The sequence below is a fragment of the Geospiza fortis genome, unplaced genomic scaffold (genome assembly GCF_000277835.1).
Source record: "Geospiza fortis unplaced genomic scaffold, GeoFor_1.0 scaffold172, whole genome shotgun sequence".
Classification (NCBI taxonomy): Eukaryota; Metazoa; Chordata; class Aves; order Passeriformes; family Thraupidae; genus Geospiza; species Geospiza fortis.
In genome coordinates this window covers 7,394,673-7,401,269 of record NW_005054309.1, presented here as the reverse complement: position 1 = coordinate 7,401,269, position 6,597 = coordinate 7,394,673, and the positions used below count along the sequence as shown (strand labels likewise).

General features: G+C 43.4%; 1 long non-coding RNA gene across 1 annotated transcript in view; it reads left to right on the top strand.

The window, feature by feature from the left end:
- LOC115947684 overlaps positions 1-1,286 on the top strand; it is a 5,388-nt gene extending 4,102 nt beyond the window's left edge. The window contains exon 3 of the long non-coding RNA XR_004081539.1: positions 953-1,286. This is a non-coding gene — a long non-coding RNA (uncharacterized LOC115947684). The remainder of the gene's footprint in view (positions 1-952) is intronic.
- The last annotated feature ends 5,311 nt before the right edge of the window (positions 1,287-6,597 follow it).

The window sequence follows — 6,597 nt, the reverse complement described above, 5'->3', positions numbered from 1 at the left end:
CCCAGTAACTTCTGCTTTTTTTGCACTTTGCAAAACAAAAGAGGGGCCTGAAGGGTAGGCTGCATTCCTTGCTTGCAATCCTGACTTGCTGTGGATCTGACTTAGGCTGTGTGTGATCCTTGAGGTCACATAGTGGTTTTAACTCCAGATTTTCATGTGAACAAAGCAGTTCAGTGATGCTCTGTGTTTAGGCATGACTTGCAAGCACACAACAACTGGGGAATGTGTCTGCAGTGTGACCCTGCAGCTGCTGCTGCTCTTCTGCGTCCCACTAGATAGAAATTTGTGAATTACTGGCTCTACTCATGGCCCTCCTTAGAGCCAGCCCTGTTGTAACAGCCTCCATGGGCCCAGAGCTCTTCCCTTGTCACTGCTCATGATGGAGTGCATGGAGAGAGAAGAAAATTCCCTCTGACCTCATGATTTCTTGGTAAATCTGGTTGATGGTTGCACCCTCCTCAGAGCGACAGGCTGACAGGTCCCCACAGGTCTGAAGAGAAAACATCTTGTGTTCCTTACCCTTGATTTTGGGTTTTTCTGAGCTCTGAACTTCTTACGGAGTATTTAGGGTTTAAAACTTACCTTTGTTTTCTTTAAGAAGCAAACAGTTGTGAGTCTGTGCTTGATTATTCACCTGTTTCTGAGGAGGTGTTTGTGTAAACTGCATCAGTCAGGTGGAGATGTGAACCAAGGGGAGATCTGCCAGCTCAGAGCTCCTGGGAGTTAGGCTGGGCTCTTTGTCAGGTTTCTCCTCTGACTTTAGCCACATTATTCAGCTTTTCTTCCATGCTGTGTCCCTGTCTTCAAGGAGACCATCAGGTGGAAGAAATCCCATAACCCAGTCCCCCACAGAAAGATTGTGAAGAATTCATGCCTGAAGAGCATTTTGTGGGAATTGTCTTTTAAGACTGAATTATTGAGGCATTGACAAACCTCTGCTTTCTTTCCACAGGGAAGGAATGTAAAGAGAAGCAGACTGCTTAAAAACACTACTAATCAGATAATCCTGGAACTTGGTGCTACTCCAGACCTGCAGTCTCCATATCTGTATGGATGTAGAGGTCTATTCTATTCCATGAATGAATGCACACTCCTACCTAAACCTACACACAGACATATAAATATATGTGTATATTACAGATGTAGTTCCTCCCAGTGTATGGTAATCCTGGTTTGGTGCACTTAGCAAAACTTTGATTTATTGTGCTTTAAATACTCTGGATGACATTCATCCCCACATGGAGTTCTGCTGTAGTTGAGACAAATATGTGTTTTGCTTGTAGGACACCTGCTATTACACTTTCTTAATGTGGAAAATGTTCATTTTTCAGGCAAATACTGTTCACTGTTTGGTAAGCATGTAGCTCTCCAAAATTCTTGTCAGGTTACTTTCCTGTTTCTGACAGCATGGAGCAGAGGTGTGGTGTATGTTTAATGTGTATTTACACTGACCTGGAGAATTTGCAGTTCTTGTAAAACATCTTGTATTCACCTCTTTCTTTTTCTCAGCTTTATGTCAGTAGAAGGCATAGTATCCAACCTGGCTTCCAAAGTTTCTCACCTAATTTCTGCATTTTGGTGGAGTCTCAGTTGTTACAGCTGAGTGCAAAAGACTTGTAAGGGTAAGAGAAAGTGAGCAGGGTGTAAGAGTTGGGTGATCCTAGATATTTATCTAACAAGATATTAATCTTTTGAGCAGAAATGTTCATGTGCAGGAAGATTTAGCTGAAGTAAATAGAAAGGCTTTAGGCTGTGCTCAGAATAGGGCACTATTTGTTCACCCAGCAGTATCAATGCTGACAGAGCTGTGTAGCAACAGAAGGATTTGTGCTTTATCCTGACACAAGGCAGCACCAGCAAAAAGGTCAGCCAGTGGTCATATCTTGGAGATGAATGCTTTCACAGACTGAAACTTTGTGGCCCAAGGAGCACAAAGGTTTTTAAAGTATGTGGTATCTACTTTTGAAATCCAGTTTTCAAGAGGCAAAAGACCCCCAACATATATATATATAAAAATATAAAAATATAAAGCCCCCCAACATATATATATACACAAACACACACACACATATATATGTGTGTATATATGTTTCTGAAGCATTTCTTCCTAGTCATAGCAGTTTAACCTTCCTGTGGCTCAGTTCAGTGGTGTGAGTGTGCTGAGTGGAGGGAACTCAGCTTGGGCTGTGTTGCTGGCAGCTGAGATAATCCAGTCATGTCTTGCTGTGACTTGTTATGAAATCACTGGTGCTGGATAAACACATTTGCCTTCTATCCCTTCGAACACCTCCTTTTTGACTGTAAATAAGTGCTTGGTGTGACACTGACCTGAACTGAAAATTGTAAGTGTGCAAGTGATGAAGACAGACAGAGACACACACAGAGGTCTGCACTGAGACATCAGGGACAGGAGTGATCCCTGCAGGAATCCCAGAGGCACAAATTGTGCTGGGGACTCACCCAGCTAATGGGATTATTGGGGGAAAAAGTGCCCTTCAGGCATACAGTGAGGGGTCTATAGGAACAAGCTCTGCAGTCTTAGGGTGCAGCCTTACCCTGCAGCAAAGCCCAGGAGGTGGCTCGTGGATGCTGCCAGGGGTCTGCTCTGTCACCCACTGCTTGCTGCCACTGCCTCCCAGGAAGCTGCATTCACCTGTCCTGCCCTGGGCCAGCCACAGAGCAAAACAAGAGATGCAAACAGCTCCACGTAAACAGAGAATCATTTCTTTTGGCAGCTTGCTCCCTGACTGGAGTTCCCCCAAATGTTTTGTTTTCACAGCTGATGGCTTTTGGTTTGAAATGTGTGTGAGTGTCTTTGGGACCTTGCATTGGATGTGGGCCTGCCCTGGTTCCAATTCACAGCAAAAGCCTCATGAACTGCAGCAGGCTCATTTGATGGCTCACAGCCTGGAAATACTCTTCACAGTGTGGCTTTCCAAAACTGGATGTGATCAACGGTATCACTGCAGGGTTTTGTTAGGGTAGATGGCCAAATAATCTGTGAAGAAGCCAAATACAGACATGCCTTCCTTTATAGTTAGTAAAAAAATGCTTTAAAAAAAAACAGGTGAAGAGTTGCCAAGGGTTCCTTGAGTTTTAAGTTTAATGACTATTTGCAGCTTAGAAGTTATTTACTCTGGCTGGATTTGTAGATGAAACAGGAGAAAACCTTCCTTGACTTAAAAGTCAAGGAAAAGTACTTGTCTTTTGACGTATTTCACCTTTCAGCTCTGATGGACTTAAAAACAAAGCTCTGGTAATGTGTTTGTGTATTTGTCTAAGCCCATAAAGATAATCTTAGCCCTCAAGGGCTTACAGTCAAAATCATTTCTTTGCAGCTCCTTGGGTACATTAGAACAAGCTGAGCAGCACTGACGGAAGTGCTGAGATAGTTCACCTCCACTGTATTTTCAGGGCTGATGTCTTAAAAAAACCCAGCTGGGCATGGATGATTAAATCTGTTGCTGCTGTCAGGTTGGTAGGAATGCCTTTCTGTTTCAAAAGCCTTTCACCAATTGCACCTGTAATCACAGAAGAATCTCTCAGTAAAGCACCTCAGGCACGCAGGGAATGGAGAAGTGCACGCAGCAAGATGCTCTGTCTGACCCTATTTCTCCATAGTCCCTCAGCTGACAAAGCCTTCCCACACTTGTGTGAAATGGTAATGTGGGAGGGGGATCCCCCAGCTCCTGTCCCTCCTGACATTTTCAATGCATTTCCCAGGCCTGTTTTCCCATCCTGCAGTGTAAAATTAATTTTGATGAAATCTTGAGTGAATTAAACTGCAACACAGCGATCTCCTTTCTCAACTCATATTTGCTGTCTGCCTTATTTATGTGGAGAAGAAGCACTTGGACATGCCAATGATCCTGTCATTTATTTGCCTTGTGCATCATGCCTTTGGCTACTAGAATTAAACTGGAAAATACAATTAAAAGCATTAGCTGTAGCAGACATACAAAAAAATATCATTACATGCTTGACAATGTTCTCCTTCATATTGTTAATCCCTGCAGATCTACCTGTGCTATTAGATTTCATATACAGATTTTATTTTTCTCTGAAGACTACATTAATTGGAATGAGCAATCCTGTTTGTATAAGGGAAGAAAAGGAAGATGTCACCATGCTGGAAAGCCTCACCTGACTTTTCTTGGTGAGTATGGTCTAAACTTGAACTTGAACTGAGCAAATATTATTCAGGCTTCAAAATGTTTGCAGATAGATGTACAATACTGTTAGGTAATGCGTTTGGCTTGCTGCACCGTGGAAAATATTTGTGTTTAAACTCAAATTGTTATGTAAACACATACTTTCACATAAACAAAGTTGGTCTGTGGTGAAAAGCAGAGAGAGGAAGCTCAGATGGGATCTGGGCGTCTGGATCCTTCCTCCCTACACACCTCAGCAGGGAGCATGGGCTTGAGAGCCACGCTGGTGATGTCTTGCAAGGACCAAACCTAAGTACTGAGAGCATGAATGTCCCTCACTCTTTATTCCCAAATTAAAATACATGACCAAAGGAAAGCAAAATTCTTACGCAGAAAGTAGCTAGAGCAAGTTGGAAAGCACTGCTGCTGAGCACAGCACTGAAATTTCTGTAGTTCTTTCCCTGTGAAAATATTTTGGGGGAAAAAAGTTTCTGATAAGATAAGAAAACCCAAAATAGTATTAACAGTGCAAACCTAGGTTATTTGTTTTATCAGTGAAATTGAGAATTCACAAATGCCTAATACTTGTGCCTCTCAATTCACTTATGGTGAGAATATGTTATAGTCATATAAATAGTTCACAAAACACTTTAAATACATACCTCTTTAACCTCTAGGAGAAACACACCATTGCAAGACTTTATTGCAAAGACCTCACAGAAATCCCTGTCACCCTCAGTTTGAACCTCCTCCCTACCTGTGGCTGCCAGAAAAAAGTATTTCTAAAGAAAACAAACGTCTAAGGAAACAAGGGCAGAAAAAATAACACGGTGAGAAAGAAAGAAAGACAAATCTGGACAAGTCCAACTGAGTGGTGACATGTCTGCATGACATCTCTCCAGTGAGGTGATGGAACACAGACAGGCTGGCACCTCTGCAGAGTTAAAACAGATCAGGCTGGAGAAAGGAGACATTTTCTTTTACCCAGGGCCTGCATTTCCAGCCCTGAATGCTGTGCATGCAAGCATGCTAAATACCTGAGACATTAAGTCCCAGCTACAAAAAAAAAAAAAAGCTGAAATTACAGGCATTTAGGGGAAGAGCAGTTTTTTTAAGAATGGCAGTGCCAGGAGCAAGATACCTCTGGCTGTATGCTGTTTGCAAGGTTTTATCATTTCTTGTTAGTCCTGATAAAGGCTGTAAAAGAGTGCATAAACCAGGCAACCTTGCCCAGCTGGACTTGTTTCATTTAATGATTACTGCTCAAGGTAGACCAGAGAGAAAACAGAACTGAAACTCTCTACATCCAGGGCAAACAAAACTTCAGATTCATGGGATACTTCAAAGCACGTTAAAGTAGTCTTTTCCTCAATTGTAAGGGCAACAAGGTTTTGCTAAAGGGCAGAACTGTCCTGGTTTGCACAATTCCCAACATTTCCCAACATTTCTCAAGATTTCTGTTCAGTGCTGCTCCCTCCTGGCTCCAGGAGGGCAGGGCTCAGTCAGTAAACAGGCAGGGTTTTTTGGCCAGGCTCCTTCCTTATTAGCTGTGAGCAGCAGATTGTTTAATATCTGAAGCACTCTACTGAAACCACACTGGCTCATTTATTTTCAAACATTTCAGGGAAAGGGAAACAAGCTGAGTGGAGGGGTGGAGCAGATAAGCAGCAGTGTTTTTCCCTCCTTGGCTAAGTATTTTACTGATAATGTGGAAAGCACCGGTTCTAAAAGTTTTGACTTTACCTCATGTGTTGCAGTTTGCCTGTTCAGAAAAGTAAGGCAAATTCCCACTTATACCCCATTTGTTTGTGCCAGTCACTGCTCTCCTTGCTCTGGTGTCAGGGGTTCCTTCACCAGCACGTTAGATGAAGCAGCTGCAAATAAAGTGGGCAAAAGGCTTCTAATCTGAGTTAGGTGTATCCCTATTCAAACCTCACTGACACAGCTTGAGAGATGCTCACAGACCCCTCTAGCTGGGGCAGCAGCTCCTGCTGTTGGGCTCTTGGGGTTCCCTCTCTGCCAGCTGTGGTTCAGAGCTCCTCAGGACAGTCTCAGTCTCTCTGTTGAGTTCAGCAGACTGTTGTTAATGTCCTAAAATGACCATATGTCAGTCATCTCATTTCTTCCTTAATGAATAGCTAAGTCTCCTCAGCTGTGAGGAGTGTCATGTTTTCAGGGGACTCTCCATGCTCCCCAGCCTGCAGCAGCTTGGTGCTGTAGGAGCCTTGTCAGGGAAGAAAAGAGCAAACCTGCTCAGTTAGAGCAAGTGCCAGCCCTGGTGCCAGCCCTCTGGCTGCTGCTGTGTTTGTGCCCTAAAATCCTTGCCTGAATAAACACTGCTGACATCGTGGTGAACTGCTGCATTCTGCAATGCCTCGCACAGGAGACAGAGATCCTATGGATTGTGCGCAACCCCTGTGGTTGAGTGCTGGGCTAGTGAATCCCA